We start from the raw sequence: 18464 nt of genomic DNA on the forward strand, positions 1-18464 counted from the left end.
ATGTAATAACACTTAAGATTTCCTGGGGTAACAGTGTAAGAAATAATATGTAAAAAAACTAAATACTGCATAGTTTCCTAAGAACGCTAAGCGAGACGTCCATCTCTGTCGGTGCCAAACCCTCATGGATTCGTTGGCTTTTCAGAAGAGTCACAGGCTGGTGACATGTTTCTATGATCCCCTTTTGTCCGCCGACATAACTGGTGAAGTGTTTGACCGCCCAGACTGTCGACAGCAGAGGTTTTTATCGCAGTCTGAGCACTTGTGTTCAGCAGGTTTGAGTGTTTGACCGCCCAGACTGTCGACAGCAGAGGTTTTTATCGCAGTCTGAGCACTTGTGTTCAGCAGGTTTGAGTGTTTGACCGCCCAGACTGTCGACAGCAGAGGTTTTTATCGCAGTCTAAGCACTTGTGTTCAGCAGGGTTGAGTGTTTGACCGCCCAGACTGTCGACAGCAGAGGTTTTTTTCGCAGTCTGAGCACTTGTGTTCAGCAGGGTTGAGTGTTTGACCGCCCAGACTGTCGACAGCAGAGGTTTTTATCGCAGTCTGAGCACTTGTGTTCAGCAGGGTTGAGTGTTTGACCGCCCAGACTGTCGACAGCAGAGGTTTTTATCGCAGTCTAAGCACTTGTGTTCAGCAGGGTTGAGTGTTTGACCGCCCAGACTGTCGACAGCAGAGGTTTTTTTCGCAGTCTGAGCACTTGTGTTCAGCAGGGGTGAGTGTTTGACCGCCCAGACTGTCGACAGCAGAGGTTTTTATCGCAGTCTGAGCACTTGTGTTCAGCAGGGTTGAGTGTTTGACCGCCCAGACTGTCGACAGCAGAGGTTTTTATCGCAGTCTGAGCACTTGTGTTCAGCAGGGTTGAGTGTTTGACCGCCCAGACTGTCGACAGCAGAGGTTTTATCGCAGTCTGAGCACTTGTGTTCAGCAGGTTTGAGTGTTTGACCGCCCAGACTGTCGACAGCAGAGGTTTTTATCGCAGTCTGAGCACTTGTGTTCAGCAGGGTTGAGTGTTTGACCACCCAGACTGTCGACAGCAGAGGTTTTTATCGCAGTCTGAGCACTTGTGTTCAGCAGGGTTGAGTGTTTGACTGCCCAGACTGTCGACAGCAGAGGTTTTTATCGCAGTCTGAGCACTTGTGTTCAGCGGGGTTGAGTGTTTGACCGCCCAGACTGTCGACAGCAGAGGTTTTTATCGCAGTCTGAGCACTTGTGTTCAGCGGGGTTGAGTGTTTGACAGCCCAGAATGTCGACAGCAGAGGTTTTTTTCGCAGTCTAAGCACTTGTGTTCAGCAGGGTTGAGTGTTTCGTTTGCATAAGCAACCACACGTTTGTCTTGGTTGTATTTTTGGTACAACCCAGCACTAAGGCAGTACTCTGAGAAACTGACTTCCAAAAATGACATACTGTCTTTGTTGGGGTATACCAAAGCAGGGTTTTCAAGGAAGTCAGAGCTTCGTCATGAGTAACATCCAAAATGAATTCTGAAAAATACGGGTCAAAGGCTTTGACAAGTTGGCGTAGTTTTCGATGAATTGACGTGAGTAATTACATACTCCCAAGAAACTGCGTACCTCATGAAGGGTTGTAGGTGTTTTGAAGTTACAGACTTCTTGGATTCTGTTAGACTGTGGCAGGATGCCCTCAGCACCCACCAGAAGCCCAACGTAGTTTACCTTGGTCCTGCACCATTGTCCTTTCATGATGGCCAACTTTGCCCCTGCCTCCCTGAGTTGGGTAGGAACGTGGTCCATCTCGTTGAGGTGATGTGACCGTCTCACTTGTCATGAGAACATCATCTATGTAGATTATCGTCCCCCTGGAGGCTGCGTCTGGCATTGCCTTGTGCAGGAAGATGTTGAACTCTGAGGGGGAGTTTGCATACCCATACGGGCAACGATTGAACGTGAAGAGCTCATTCGTGAAAGAGAAAGCCAACTTGTGTTGGTCACGAGGGTCAACTGCCAAGGAACAGAAACGATCTGCCACATCGACGGTGGAGAAGTACTTGGCATTTGCCACCTTTGGCAACTCTTGGGCGAGCTGTGTCATTGGCCAACGATACAACGGAACCAGTTTATTGAGTTGTCTATAGTCAATGGTAAGACACCATTTACCCGTTATTTTCAGATCAGGCCACACGGGAGCGCTGTACGTACTATTACATTCCCTGATTATCTGTTTATCTAATAGGGAGTTGATAACCTCTTGTACCGCTGCGTATGCTGCAAGCGGAATTTTGTATTGTCTCACAAATGTAGGAGTGGACCTGGTGGCGTAGGAATACGCACCACATGAATGCCCGTAACACCGCAAACCTGCCAGTTTCCCGACCAGATCTCACTGTGTTTGTTAAACAATTACCTCAACTGATGTCATTCAGTGTCATTGACAAGTGCGTCAGCCTCTGACAGTAGCTGTACTACCTGGAAACCAGGATATGGTTCGGCGACATTTTACAGATCTTCATCGGGTGGTGAAGGCAATTCAATGGTGGGAGATTCATCGGCTGTTACTTCACAAGAGTTTACCTCACATGCAGGAGGAGATGCGGTATTGTCCTCCGTGACGATGGAGTATATTAACAGGTCGTTGTCGGAATCGACATCCAGCCTGAACATCGATGTGTCCTCAAGTGGCAATTCAGGAGTTATTGTGATTGCTTTTGACGGACAAGTAAACAGCCTACCTTCCTTGCCACATAGGTCTAAGGAGGATGGAAGAGGCCCAATCATGGGAACAACAAGTTCAACATCATGGAAGGAGTAATCAATCAATGTTCCAAGCTGAGTGTGCCGAGGAATGGAAATATCCGCCTGAGTCAGATTCTGTACCAGGAGGTGTGGATCTAGCGTTTAGTTCCAACAGCGATACATTGAATGGTAATATTGTGAACCTAAAGAACCAGTCAAAAGTTTGGACACACCTACTCATTCAAGGGATTTTCTTTATTTTTACTATTTTCTACATTGTAGAATAATAGTGAAGACATCAAAACTAGGAAATAACATATATGGAATCATGTAGTAACCAAAAAAGTGTTAAACAAATAAAAATTTTAGATTTTAGATTTTAGATTCTTCAAAGTAGCCACCCTTCGCCTTTGCACACTCTTGGCATTCTCTCAACCAGCTTCACCTGGAATGCTTTCCCAACAGTATTGAAGGAGTTCCCACATACACTGAGCACTTGTTGGCTGCTTTTCCTTCACTTTGCGGTCCAACTCATCACAAACCATCTCAAATTGGGTTGAGGTCGGGTGATTGTGGAGGACAGGTCATCTGATGCAGCTCTCCAAAACAAATAATAATCCCACTAAGCGCAAACCAGATGGGATGGCGTATCACTGCAGAATGCTGTGGTACTGTAGCCATGCTTGTTAAGTGTGCCTTGAATTGTAAATAAATCACTAACAGTGTCACCATCAAAGCACCCCCACACCATCACACCTCCTCCATGCTTCACGGTGGGAACCACAAATGCGAAGATCATCCGCTCACCTACTCTGCATCTCACAAAGATACGGCGGTTGGTACCAAAAATCTCACATTTGGACTAGTCAGACTAAAGGACAGATTTCCACCGGTCTAATATCTATTGCTCGTGTTTCTTGGCCCAAGCAAGTCTCTTCTTATTATTGATGTCCTTTAGTAGTGGTTTGTTTGCAGCAATTCAAACATGAAGGACTGATTCACGCAGTCTCCTCTGAACAGTTGATGTTGAGATGTGTCTGTTACTTGAACTCTGTGAAGCATGGGTCTTCCTTTCTCTGGGTCTTCCTTTCCTGTGGCGGTCCTTATGAGAGCCAGTTTCATCTTAGGTTTGATGGTTTTTGCGACTGCACTTGAAAAAACGTTCAGTTATTGAAGTTTTACAGATTGACTGATGGGCTGTAATTTCTCTTTGCTTATTTGAGTTGTTCTTGCCATAATTACGAACATGGTCTTTTATCAAATAGGGCTATCTTCTGTATACCACCCCTACCTTGTCACAACACAACTTATTGGCTTAAATGCAATTAGAAGGAAATAAATTCCACAAATGAACTTTTAACAAGGAACACCTGTTAATTTAAATGGTTTCGAGATGACTACCCCATGAAGCTGGTTGAGAGAATACCAAGTGTGTGCAAAGCTGTCATCAAGGCAAGGGGTTGCTAGTTTGAAGAAACTCAAAAATAGAATATATTATGATTTGTTTAACACTGTTTTGGTTACTACATGATTCCATATGTGTTATTTCATAGTTTTGATGGCTTCACTATTATTCTACAATGTAGAATCGAAGTAAAATTTTTAAATAAACCCTTTATGAGTAGGTGTGTTCAAATTCTTGACTGGTACTGTATGTTATATATTTTTATCTCCTGTTTCAGGAAGTGATGTCACTGTGTACTGCCCCTATATATAATACCCTCCACCCCCACCTGGGATATGGATGCCCGACGAAGACCTAAGGGTCAAAATGTTATAATAATAATTATTATTATAATAAAATCACCTGGGAGCATGAGCAGCAGTGTGTGGTGTTTTCCTTTTTGTTTTCCACCTGTGTAATGATCATGCTTTTTATTCAGCTTCTTGATAAGCCACACCTGTCAGATGGATGGATTATCTTGGCAAAGAAGAAATGCAAACTAAGAGGGATGTAAACAAATTTGTGTACAAAATTTGAGAGAAGTAAGTTGTTTGGTGCATATGGAACATTCCTGGGATATTTTATTTCAGGTCATGAAACATTGGACAACACTTTACATGTTGTGTTTATATTTTTGTTCAGTATAGATTTCCAGCACCAAAAAGGGTTCCCCTATGAGGACAAACCAAAAAACCCTATATAGTTCTACATTTTCTAGGAGTGTAGAGGGCAAGTCTGGGAACCAGCCTAAGTCTTATAGCTACGGGACTTCTCCTCTTCCGCTCACCTGGGTGATGTCTCAGCATCTCTGGGCGCCAGAAAGGGGCACCACACAAAATTCAGAATAGTAGCCAGTTGTCCTCACAATGAGCCCTCTGCCTCAGCAGGGCTGTATTCCTCCAGCTCCCATTCCTCTCACGCTTCAGGCGACTTCTCAAATTATGTTCTCAGAATATCAGGATTTGGCAGCCAGGTGAAACAAGAAAGCTGGCATTTTCAAACAAATACATTAGCCATTTAGCTAAATAAATATAGCAGACAGAGGGTGACCCAGAACCTGACCTGGGTGTCCAAGGGGCAGTAATGGATGCAAAGCAACTATACTGGGCACCATAACCACATAGTGGAGACTGCAAACAATGATAGTTTGATTAGGGTTATTAGTAGGCTGTCATCATTAGAACCATTTTCAGCCAACCCCATCCTCTCTGGGGTTACACATCTAGCTTATCACTCAAATTGCAATATTAAGACTAATCTAGATGACATATATTTACATTGTCAATTAATTGAATCTGTGAAATTAGTGTGTTTTCTTTCATCAGACAAAGGAGACTAAATGTATGCCATTCTATTCTTCCTAACAGCTTTGACTGTAAAGTTAGATTTTTTCCAGAAGGGGGCGGTAGTTGACCACCCCAAGACCAGTCATGCCATCTTATACACTGCATGACCAAAAGTGTGTGGACATCTGCTCGTCGAACATCTCATTCCAAAATCATGGGCATTAATATCGAGTCGGTCCCCCATTTGCTGCGATAATGGCCTTCACTCTTCTGGGAAGGCTATCAACTAGATGTTGGAACATTGCTGCAGGGACTTGCTTCCATTCAGCCACAAGAGCGTTAGTGAGGTCAGGCACTGATGTTGGGCGATTAGGCCTGACTCACAGTCGGCGTTCCAATTCGTCCCAAAGGTGTTCAATGGGGTTGAGGTCAGTTCTTCAACAAGTTCTTTGTCCGTCGGACTGCCAGATGGTGAAGCGTGATTCATCACTCCAGAGAACACGTTTCCACGTTTCCACTGCTTCAGAGTCCAATGGCGGCGAGCTTTACACCACTCTTGACCACACTTGGCATTGCGTCCTTCTCCCGACATACAGTTCTTGTGCTGACGTTGCTTCCAGAGGCAATTTGGAACTCGGTAGTGAGTTTTGCAACCGAGGACAGGCGATTTTTACACGCTACGCGCTTCAGCACTCGGCTGTCCCTTTCTGTGAGCTTGTGTGGCCTACTACTTCAAATCAAATAAAATAAAATAAAATTTTATTTGTCACATACACATGGTTAGCAGATGTTAATGCGAGTGTAGCGAAATGCTTGTGCTTCTAGTTCCGACAATGCAGTAATAACCAACAAGTAATCTAACTAACAATTCCAAAACTACTGTCTTATACACAGTGTAAGGGGATAAAGAATATGTACATAAGGATATATGAATGAGTGATGGTACAGAGCAGCATAGGCAAGATACAGTAGATGGTATCGAGTACAGTATATACATATGGGATGAGTATGTAAACAAAGTGGCATAGTTAAAGTGGCTAGTGATACATGTATTACATAAGGATGCAGTCGATGATATAGAGTACAGTATATACGTATGCATATGAGATGAATAATGTAGGGTAAGTAACATTATATAAGGTAGCATTGTTTAAAGTGGCTAGTGATATATTTACATCATTTCCCATCAATTCCCATTATTAAAGTGGCTGGAGTTGAGTCAGCGTCAGTGTCAGTGTGTTGGCAGCAGCCACTCAATGTTAGTGGTGGCTGTTTAACAGTCTGATGGCCTTGAGATAGAAGCTGTTTTTCAGTCTCTCGGTCCCAGCTTTGATGCACCTGTACTGACCTCGCCTTCTGGATGATAGCGGGGTGAACAGGCAGTGGCTCGGGTGGTTGATGTCCTTGATGATCTTTATGGCCTTCCTGTAACATCGGGTGGTGTAGGTGTCCTGGAGGGCAGGTAGTTTGCCCCCGGTGATGCGTTGTGCAGACCTCACTACCCTCTGGAGAGCCTTGCGGTTGAGGGCGGAGCAGTTGCCGTACCAGGCGGTGATACAGCCCGCCAGGATGCTCTCGATTGTGCATCTGTAGAAGTTTGTGAGTGCTTTTGGTGACAAGCCGAATTTCTTCAGCCTCTTGAGGTTGAAGACGCGCTGCTGCGCCTTCTTCACGATGCTGTCTGTGTGAGTGGACCAATTCAGTTTTCTGTGATGTGTATGCCGAGGAACTTAAAACTTGCTACCCTCTCCACTACTGTTCCATCGATGTGGATAGGGGGGTGTTCCCTCTGCTGTTTCCTGAAGTCCACAATCATCTCCTTCACGGCTGTGAGTATGAGTATGGATGTGAGAAAGCCACATAAATTCATTGGAGGGGTGGGATGTGATTATCACTAAACACTAGGACTGTTAGCAGACTGTAATGTCATATTCCCTTTTTAATATAGCTTGGCCGTGCAGAATCCCCTGAGTGGCTCTGCTTAGCCCTCTCAGCTGATCTACTGCTCAATTGATTCTGGAGCTGTGCGTGTGTGTGTCTACCGTATGTTTTCTGACACACAGCCAGCCTGAGGAGATAACCATACAAAAGCAATCAAATCACTGAATTACCAACATCTTAACACGTACTACCGCTCAGGCAATTATCTCCAGAAAGCAACACACACACAGGCACGCACATACATACCCACACACATACATACCCACACACAATTAAATCTGTGATGCCAGTGTTCTGCTGTGAAAATGATTGCTTTTAGGGTAGTGAGTCCTGGGAGAGGTGCTAAATATGCTAATACAGATGTAAGGGGGAGCAGAGGTTCAGAGAGACTCTAAGCAATTACACTGTTCAGACCAAGGCCAAGAGGAGGGATGGTCCCAGTACCCCACCCCCAACACACACAGCCAGCCCCTCACCTCCAGCCTGTTCCTCCTGAGAGACTGACAGGGTTTGTAAGTCCCCTTAGCTAACCTATAGCTTAGAGGATGCTACTAGAAGGGCCTTGTTTTACATCCAACTGGCTGTGGTAAATTGTGATGTTGAGTATCACAGACAGTATCACAAACATGCAGCACAGGAAAGGATTTATCCTCATAAAGTTGGAGTTGAAAGGATTGTAATAGCTTATTAATGGTGTTAAAGCAGTTAGAATAGCTTTGTCGGGTGATATTTATGAGACTAATTTAATCAAGTTTAATTGATGCATGAATATTTAAATGTTTACCTCTAACCCGCTGTACTGTAGTGTAGCAGCCTCCAGGCAAAGATAAGGGGTCAGTAGGGTAGAGTCAACCTGATCAATGTTTTAAACCCTTTAAACTCTGTTCGTGCAAACATTTATGAAAATATCTGAATTATTGAATGACCACAATTTCTATTCAGACTTTTAGATTAGCCGTTTAATATCACATTATACTTATCCTCGTGACAATGATAGGGGGGGTTGTACAGGGTACGCGCGCACTAAGTGTACAAAATATTAGGAACACATGCTTTTTTCCAAGACAGACTGACCAGGTGAATCCAGGTGAAAGCTATGATCCCTTCTTGATGTCACCTGTTAAATCCACTTCAACCAGTGTAGATGATGGAGAGGAGACGGGTTAAAGATGAAGGAGAGGAGACAGGTTAAAAATGAAGGGTAGGAGACAGGTTAAAGATGAAGGGGAGGAGACAGGTTAAAGATGAAGGGGAGGAGACAGGTTAAAGATGAAGGGGAGGAGACAGGATAAAGATGAAGGGGAGGAGACAGGTTAAAGATGAAGGGGAGGAGACAGGTTAAAGATGAAGGGGAGGAGACAGGATAAAGATGAAGGGGAGGAGACAGGATAAAGATGAAGGGGAGGATACAGGTGAAAGATGAAGGGGAGGAGACAGGTTAAAGATGAAGGAGATGAGACAGGATAAAAATGAAGGGGAGGAGACAGGTTAAAGATGAAGGGGAGGAGACAGGATAAAGATGAAGGGGCGGAGACAGGTTAAAGATGAAGGGTAGGAGACAGGTTAAAGATGAAGGGGGGGAGACAGGTTAAAGATGAAGGGGAGGAGACAGGATAAAGATGAAGGGGAGGAGACAAGTTAAAGATGAAGGGGAGGAGACAGGATAAAGATGAAGGGGAGGAGACAGGTTAAAGATGAAGGGGAGGAGACGGGTTAAAGATGAAGTGGAGGAGACAGGTTAAAGATGAAGGGGAGGAGACAGGATAAAGATGAAGGGGAGGAGACAGATTAAAGATGAAGGGGAGGAGACAGGATAAAGATGAAGGGGAGGAGACAGGTTAAAGATGAAGGGGAGGAGACAGGTTAAAGATGAAGGGGAGGAGACAGGTTAAAGATGAAGGGGAGGAGACAGGTTAAAGATGAAGGGGAGGTAACAGGTTAAAGATGAAGGGGAGGAGACAGGTTTAAGATGAAGGGGAGGAGACAGGTTAAAGATGAAGGGGAGGAGACAGGTTAAAGATGAAGGGGAGGAGACAGGTTAAAGATGAAGGGGGGGAGACAGGTTAAAGATGAAGGGGAGGAGACAGGTTTAAGATGAAGGGGAGGAGACAGGTTAAAGATGAAGGGGAGGAGACAGGTTAAAGATGAAGGGGAGGAGACAGGTTAAAGATGAAGGGGAGGAGACAGGTTAAAGATGAAGGGGAGGAGACAGGTTAAAGATGAAGGGGAGGAGACAGGTTAAAGAAGGATTTTTAAGCCAGGCGCACCGGTTTGTGTCAAGAACTGCAACGCTGCTGGGTTTTTCACGCTCAACAGTTTCCCATGTGTATCAAGAATGGTCCACCACCCAAACGACATCCAGCCAGCTTGACAATATGTGGGAAGCATTGGAGTCAACATGGGCCAGCATCCCTGTGGAATGCTTTCCACACCTTGTAGACCGTGTCCCGACAAATTGAGGCTGTTCTGAGGGCAAAGGGGGGTGCAAACTCAATATTAAGAAGGTGATCCCAATGTGTTTTACCCTCCGTGTATCATTTGATACTACATGGTATTCCCTTTGGATATTTAGGATCCATTATGTAATCAACATAAATCAAACTAACAGGTCTGGAACTTATTTCATTCTTATAAAACGGAACTTTATTTATTCTGCTGGAGATTTTCCTGCCATCCCTCTGCTATAGGAATCACACACTCTCCTGGATTAGTTTGGCCAACAGGTCTGTTCTGTCTGGCTATCTATTTTTTTCAGTAATTGGACATGATTAAATTTAATTGTTTTCACAAAGTTGTCAGTGAGAATTAATGAGGAGTCATTTTCTGTTCAACTGGCAGAAAGAGAGAGCGATGGCCTTCAAGAATGATCCATTGTTTGAGCTCTCTCTCTTTCTCTTTCCTCCTCCTCCTGGTGGTTGAGGTTAGGATATGTGTAGTGTGGTATGGTGAGGGACTGTCCAGTGTCCTCCCACCATATCAGCAGTAGAGAGCCAGAGGCTGGATGACAGACACATGTAGCACAGAGAGCCATACTGTAGTGTGCTGTGTAGTGTAGTGCTCATATCAACTCTGACCCCTGATGATGTATGTACAATCATTCCTAATCTCCCATATGAGACCATGGTCAGGGCTGGAAATGACAAGGATCCAAAAATCTTTGAAAAAGTAATTTCAGTTTGCGTCAAAGTCCCTTTATAGCCAACTGGCCTCTGTCTGTCTTTACTGTTAAAGAGACTGCTTATCCTCTATAGGAGGAGAATACATTAACACACTAGGCTACATACAATATTACACTACACACTCTCTGTGTGTTCAAAGCTCTGTCCCTCTCCAGACCTCTAATACACTCACAGAACCGCCTGTGTGAAAGCGCCTATGTGTGTGCATGCGCCTGCGTGTTTCTGGTCACTCTGGGTCTCTCTCTGACGGTCTCAGAGTTGTAATTCCTGTCTGGTTAAGTCATGTAGAGCATGCTGGGTAGTTTCGTGCTAAACAGCCTTTTTTGGGAATGTCATGTGAGTGCTTCAATGCCTTTTCCCCTAGAAATCAAGTCAGAGTTGTCTGGAAGCATGGAGGTTATGGAATGTGAGTCGGCTGAGGGCCCAGGGCTGGTTGGGAATAACCAGGCTACATCTCTGAGTTCTCAGGGACACACAGCGGACTGCAGGTACTGCAAGGCAGAATAACCCTAATCAGGGGTCGGCAATAGGCTGTCCATGGGCCAAAAGCGTCCCGCAAGTAATTTTTTTGTGCCCCCCAAAAAGACTGTAAAATCACCAGGAATTCAGATAAAGATTAGTTTCATTTAGGAAATCTGTACCCCAAAAAAATAGACATTTGATCGTGTCCCAATGTCATCAAGGTATGAAATGATTGTTATTTTCAAAAACAATCACTTTTTGGGCTCAGTTGGCCTTAGTTATGGTCAATTTGCAGTGTACAAATTATTATAATTAGGTCCGGCCCCATTTGCTCTGACAAAAACCGGCCTGCCCTAATCTAGTTGCCTGCCCTAGACACTGATCTAAGGGCAGATGTAATAGTTAAAGTTGGGAAATGTGTAAGGTAAGCTGACACTAGATCTGAGGGCAACCTTCCGAACTCTTCTCTCAGTATCTTTCTAAGGCCACAGACTACATTCACAGATTGCGTGGTCAGCTACTGATGTAGCTAGTAGCTTGGCACTGCCCTAAATTTGTGTACCAAAACCGAACATGAAGAGAGTGTATTTTAATTAGTGCTAATCAACTGCAGTGCACTTGTACAGAGTTTACACTAATTATCTCATGTGCACTTATTAGGAGTTAGACAAGACTGTATCAGGACTCACAGCAGGACTATTTCCTCTTATCTCCTCCATCTCTCTGCTTTATCACTCACAACAGCTAATATACAGTCTCACATTACTGCAAGTGAAAACTCAGCAGTGGAGAAACAGACAACACACACACAAGTGCCACGGGCACACACACAAGCACACACACGCCACGGACAGACACACACACACAACGGCCATTATCCAGTATTCCCAGGTGTGTGAGGAATCGTTGAGGGCTAATTTGTTGTGTTAATGTTATTCCCAGGGCGTTGCTGATGAGACTGATGGAATGGCTCTGATTCTGCTCCATGAACACCCCAGGAGACCCTAGGAGTTAATGGGCTGTGTTGTGTGTGTGTGTGTGTGTGTGTGTGTGTGTGTGTGTGTGTGTGTGTGTGTGTGTGTGTATATATATAATGGGCCATGGATGCTGTTATTGATCCTGAATAGAGTAGCAGTGTAATGGAGGACAATTGGGAGGTGTGAAACATGATATAAGATACTATATAATAACTTTATTAATCTCTAAAGGGATGTTTGATTGCACCAGCCTCTATGGCCAAAGCAGATACAACAGAAAGACATAAAGACTATGAACTCAGGACACAATACGGCAGTTTAGAAGTATCTGTGTTTACGACAACTGCTGGTAATACCACTATTTGTATGGCAATGAAGGCTATGTAATAGATGCAGGGCTACTGATGATTTGCTGTAGAACAGAACTTTGATGCAGCAGTCTGAAACTAATCACCAAGTCTCACAGTGTATAGCACAGTCTGCAATACTGTAGTCTTTATTCTTTTTTATTGTATTGTTTTTTAGGAGGTAGATCAGCTTTAATATTGCAGATAGATTGTAGCGTCCTTCATATATATATATACATACATACATACATACATACATACATACATACATACATACATACATACATACATACATACATACATACATACACATATGTACATACAGTACCAGTCAAAAGTTTGGACACTCCTACTCTTATTTTTTACGACTTTCTACATGTAGAATAATAGTGCATACATCAAAACTATAAAATAACACATATGGAATAATGTAGTAATCAAAAAAGTGTTAAACAAATCCAAATATATTTTATATTTAAGATTCTTCAAAGAAGCCACCCTTTGCATTGATGACAGCTTTGTACACTCTTGGCATTCTCTCAACCAGCTGGCATGCTGGCATGCTTTTCCAACAGTCTTGTTCATCTGTACAAACAATAGTACTCAAGTATAAACACCATGGGACCACGCAGCCATCATACCGCTCAGAAGACGTGTTTTGTCACCTAGAAATGAATGTACTTTGGTGCAAAAAGTGCAAATCAATCCCAGTACATCAGCAAAGGACCTTGTGAAGCTGCTGGAGGAAACAAGTACAAAAGTATCTATATCCACAGTAAAACGAGTCCAATATTGACATAACCTGAAAGGCCGTTTAGCAAGGAAGAAGCCACTGCTCCAAAACCGCCATAAAAAAGCCAGACTATGGTTTGCAACTGCACATGTAGACAAAGATCGTACATTTTGGAGAAATGTCTGATGAAACAAAAATAGAACTGTTCGGCCATAATGACCATCGTTATGTTTGGAGGAAAAAGGGGGATGGCAGCATCATGTTGTGGGGTGCTTTGCTGCAGGAAGGACTGGTGCACTTCACAAAATAGATAACATCATGAGGCAGGAAAATTATGTGGATATATTGAAGCAACATCTCAAGACATCAATCAGGAAGTTAAATCTTGATTGCAAATGGGTCTTCCAAATGAACAATGACCCCAAGCATACCAAAGTTGTGGCAAAATGGCTTAAGGCCAACAAAGTCAAGGTATTGGAGTGACCATCACAAAGCCCTGATTCCAATCCCAGTGAAAATGTGTGGGCAGACCTGAAAAAGCGTGTGTGAGCAAGGATGCCTACAAACCTGATTCAGTTACACCAGCTCTGTCAGGAGGAATGGGCCAAAATTCACCCAACTTATTTTGGGAAGCTTGTGGAAGGCTACCCGAAACATTTGACCCAAGTTAAACAATTTAAAGGCAATGCTACCAAATACTAATTTAGTGTATGTAAACTTCTGACCCACTGGGAATGTGATAAAATAAATAAAAGCTCAAATACATAAATCTCACTATTATTATTCTGACATTTCACATTCTTAAAATAAAGTGGTGATCCTAACTGAACTAAGACCGAATTTTTACAAGGATTAAATGTCAGGAATTGTGAAAAACTGAGATAAAATGTATTTGGCTAAGGTGTATGTAAACTTCCGACTTCAACTGTACATACATATAGATACACATACATACATATGTATACACATATTTTTTATATATATTTTCCTTTATTACTTTCTAACCCTACCACCCCTCCCCTAATTGGAGTAAACTAGAAAACAACAACGCTTAGGTTTCTACTTCCAGCTCATACATACTATATACATTTTACGGGCACAGTCTATTATATATTATATTTAGTTTGTTTTTACTCCTCCTCGTTTTTACTCCTCAACCTCTCCCATCTCTTTCTTTCACAAAAGTTCTGAACCTATATATGTTTTTCTGACACATTACATTTTTCATTTGTTATCTTGTTGTTATTAGTCCCACCCTTCAGCTTCATTCAACCCCTCCCATCTATCTCATAACACCATCCACATTGGATTTCTATTTGCCATGTATTTTTCAACTATACTGTGATGCTTCACAAAGGTTCTGAACCTTTCTATTCTCATAATTTCTACAGATTGTAAACTAAAAATATTTATTGTATTATTGGTCGATTGACTATAACTTTTCAGATCACCCAGTAGTGTTATCTGCAGAGTTAGCTGCAGGTAAATGTTGCAATTTATCAGCCATTCCTGGAACTGTGACCAAAAACAGGCTACATGTGGACAGTACCAAAACAAATGATAGTTGGGAAGGTTGTATCCCCCATATATATACAATTCTATTGGTCTAATAATTTAAATTGGACCATACACTTATCATAATTTGGTTGTAATCCAGAGAGGTTAGAAAAAAGTATCCAGATCCTCTCTGAGGCTGTGGAGGGATAACATTGTGGATTTAAAAGAAAACATGAATCATCAGCGTACAATGACACCTTTGTTTTTAAACCCTGGATTTCTAATCCCTTGATATTATTGTTGGATCTGATTTTAATAGATAACATTTCGATGGCCATAATAAATAGATATGTCGATAGTGGACAACCTTGTTTTACTCCTCTTGACAGTTTAAAACTTTCTGAGAAGTAGCCATTATTTACTATTGTACACATATGGTTACTATGCATGATTTTTACCCATTTTATAAGAGATTCTCCAAAATGTAAATGTTCCAGGCATTTATATGTAAACTCCAGTTATACTTTATCAAAAGCCTTTTCAAAGTCAGCTATGAATAGCAGGCCTGGTTTCCACAGCTTTTTCATAGTGTTCTATTGTTTCCACTACTTGTCTTATATTATCTCCAATGTACCGTCCATGTAAAAAAAACCTGTCTGATTAGAATTAGTAACATCCGACAATACCTTTTTAATTCTATGCGCCATACATTTTGCTAGAATTTTTGCATCACAACACTGAAGTGTAAGGGACCTCCAATTGTTTAAATGGACTGGATCTTTATATTTATCCCTTGTATCTGTTTCAGTAATAATGAAATCAGACCTTCTTGTTGAGTGTCTGATAATCTACCATTTATATGGTTAAAACATGCTAATAAAGGTCCTCTGAGTATATCAAATCAAGTTTGGTATACCTCAACTAATATTCCATCCAGCCCTGGAGTTTTCCCGGAATTAAAGGCTTTAGTTGCATCAAGAAGTTCCTCCTCTATAATTGCGCCCTCTCATGAGTATTTCTGTATGGCTGTTAATTTTACACTATTCATATAAAAAAAATCCATGCAATTAGCTTCGGTTAGAGGAGATAGAGGAGACTGAAACAAAAACATATGCTTAAAGTACTTTGCTTCCTCTTTCAAAATATAATTTGGTGAATCATGGGTGACTCTGTCATTTGTAACAAGTTTCAGTACATTATCTTTGGTAGCATTTCTAGATTTAATATAAAAAAAGAATTTGGTGCATTTTATCCCATATTCCATCCAGTTTATACTGTATATATTTTTAAAGAAACGTGGATCTTCATAATTTGGTCCATAAAGGTTAATGAGCCATATCTGTGTATGGTCCAATAACAAATCTAAAATCATCCATCTACCTTGCGATCTGTTTGGACAATTTGCACATTCGGATCAAAGTTACTGTTAATTAAAATCATCATCCATTTTGATACTGTAGTCTTTGTAGTGAGTGTGTGTGCCCTTGTTGCTATGTGAAAGAAAGAGAGCGTTAGGAGATGTAAACATGATAAACAAGAGCAGACTTACTTTACAGCTGCACCATGCACACACACGCGCGCGCGCGCGCACACACACTCTCTCTGAACAACAGCAGAGTCATATTACAGCTGCAACGCCAGGAAATCAAACACTGACTTACAAAACCCTGGCACTGGACTGGTGAAGCAACAACTGTGTGTGTGTATACGTGGGTTCGCTCTCAAGCATGTAACTCTGTGTTGTTGTCTGTTCACACTGCTATGCTTTATCTTGGCCAGGTCACAGTTGCAAATGAGAACTTGTTCTCAACTAGCCTACCTGGTTAAATAAAGGTGAAATTAAAAAATAAAATAAAAAATGTGTGTATGTATGTGTGTGATGGCCCACATGTGGGCACCATACCAGGCTGGGTTGGGTGTTTGCCTGAGATAAGTGAAGGAGGGTAGGGGTAGAGAAGGGGGAGCTATGGGTTGGGAGGCAGGGAAGGCATGGATGTTTTCTCTTCCTAAAATCTGTAGTTTTCTGTGGGATGGTGAGGAGGGGTAAGCAGGGGTAAAGGGTGAGGATGGTGAGGAGGGGTAAGCAGGGATAAAGGGTGAGGATGGTGAGGAGGGGTAAGCAGGGGTAAAGGGTGAGGATGGTGAGGAGGGGTAAGCAGGGGTAAAGGGTGAGGATGGTGAGGAGGGGTAAGCAGGGGTAAAGGGTGAGGATGGTGAGGAGGGGTAAAGGGTGAGGGAAAGTAAAAGTAGCAGGAAACAGATCCAGGCCGATTCTCCCCTGTCCCCAGGACTGGATCAGCTGCCCACAATAACAGCTCTGCACCATATTGCTCTTTGTCTACACAACAGGGCATATCATACTCTACAGAACGCTTCGGTAACAGAACCTCTCCCTCTCTATCTCTGCGCCTCCTCCCCATCCCCTTATCCATCTCAACCTCTCTCTCTCTCTGCGCGTCCTCCCCATCCCCTTATCCATCTCAACCTCTCTCTGTCTCTGTACAAGCAGGGTCAAGCCAGGACACAGCATGATGATGATTCATTTAGTCTTTTAACCTATCATCTATCATACAGGTCTTTTAACCTATCATCTATCATACAGGTCTTTTAACCTATCATCTATCATACAGGTCTTTTAACCTATCATCTATCATACAGGTCTTTTAACCTATCATCTATCATACAGGTCTTTTAACCTATCATCTATCATACAGGTCTTTTAAACCATCATATATCATTCAGGTCTTTTAACTTTAACTTTAACCATCTCAGAATCAACTCTGATAGCAGAACAACCCTCAGAGCTCAAAGAGATGTTATGCTTGTGTTATGCTTGTGTTATGCTTGTTTGAATTCCCACTGCATACCTGTTATGTTTTGTCTTACACTGGTTATGCTATGTTATATTATGTTGTCATGTCCAACCATGTCTACACCGTAAATGCTGTGCTTCCTCAATAAAGAAATGAATAAGATTGATCAACATTAGAGCGTTTTACTCATTTGCATTAGCCTTGGCTGCCAGCACAGTGAACACACACACAACCACACAAAGGTTGAGGGGCAGAGAAAGGGGAGAAGAATGTGTGATAAGCCTGAAGCCCTGTGGAGGGCACGAGAGGGAGAATGCCAGCTATGCCAAACATTCACAACACTTTGTGGTGTCACTACCCGCACCCCACAATAGCCCGTTCTCCTGCCTGTCAATGACACCATTGTAGCATCAGGCGAGCAGATGAGAGCTGCCAAGGCCCTTTATCACACACACATTCCACACACACACTGCCCCTCACACAGAATACACACCACTTCCTCCCATCCAACCACTCTTCTGTCCCTCCAGATTCCTCTCTTTCCCTGTCTTTCTGCCTGCATGGACGCTGAGAGGCAGGATTGAGACATCCAGAGGAGGCAGCCTCTCTCTTTATAGAGAGCTTGCGTATGTGTAGTATGTGTGTAGAGTAGTTGTTTTAGAGAGTGTGTGTGTTTGTCGAGAATATATTAGTGTGTGAATTTATATGTTTGTATGTGTGTGAGTGAGTGTGTGTGAGTGAGTAGAGTGGAAGGTTATGTGACAGGGGGGCCAGGCTGGCTGATTTGGGGCCGCTCTGGCAGAGACGTGCCCAGCAGGGTGTCTGCTGTGAGGGGAGGGGGGGCTCCAAACTCCAGGTCCAGGCTTCAGTGACAGGCCCCAGTGGGTAGACCTCAGAGGGCCAAGACAAGCTGCCCGCAGAGGGACTTTCCTGGGTAAGGAGGACAAAGACTAGCCCAAGGGAGTAAGGAATTAGCTGCCGATTAGTGTGAGTTACTTCTTAAGGCTACAGTTAGGCACCCTGTCAGGCCTCAGAGGAACTCTGAGGAGAGAGAAGGATCAGAGTGATAAAGGATATTACCCCTGTATATTT

This window comes from Oncorhynchus nerka, linkage group LG1 (assembly GCF_034236695.1).
Source record: "Oncorhynchus nerka isolate Pitt River linkage group LG1, Oner_Uvic_2.0, whole genome shotgun sequence".
Taxonomy (NCBI): Eukaryota; Metazoa; Chordata; class Actinopteri; order Salmoniformes; family Salmonidae; genus Oncorhynchus; species Oncorhynchus nerka.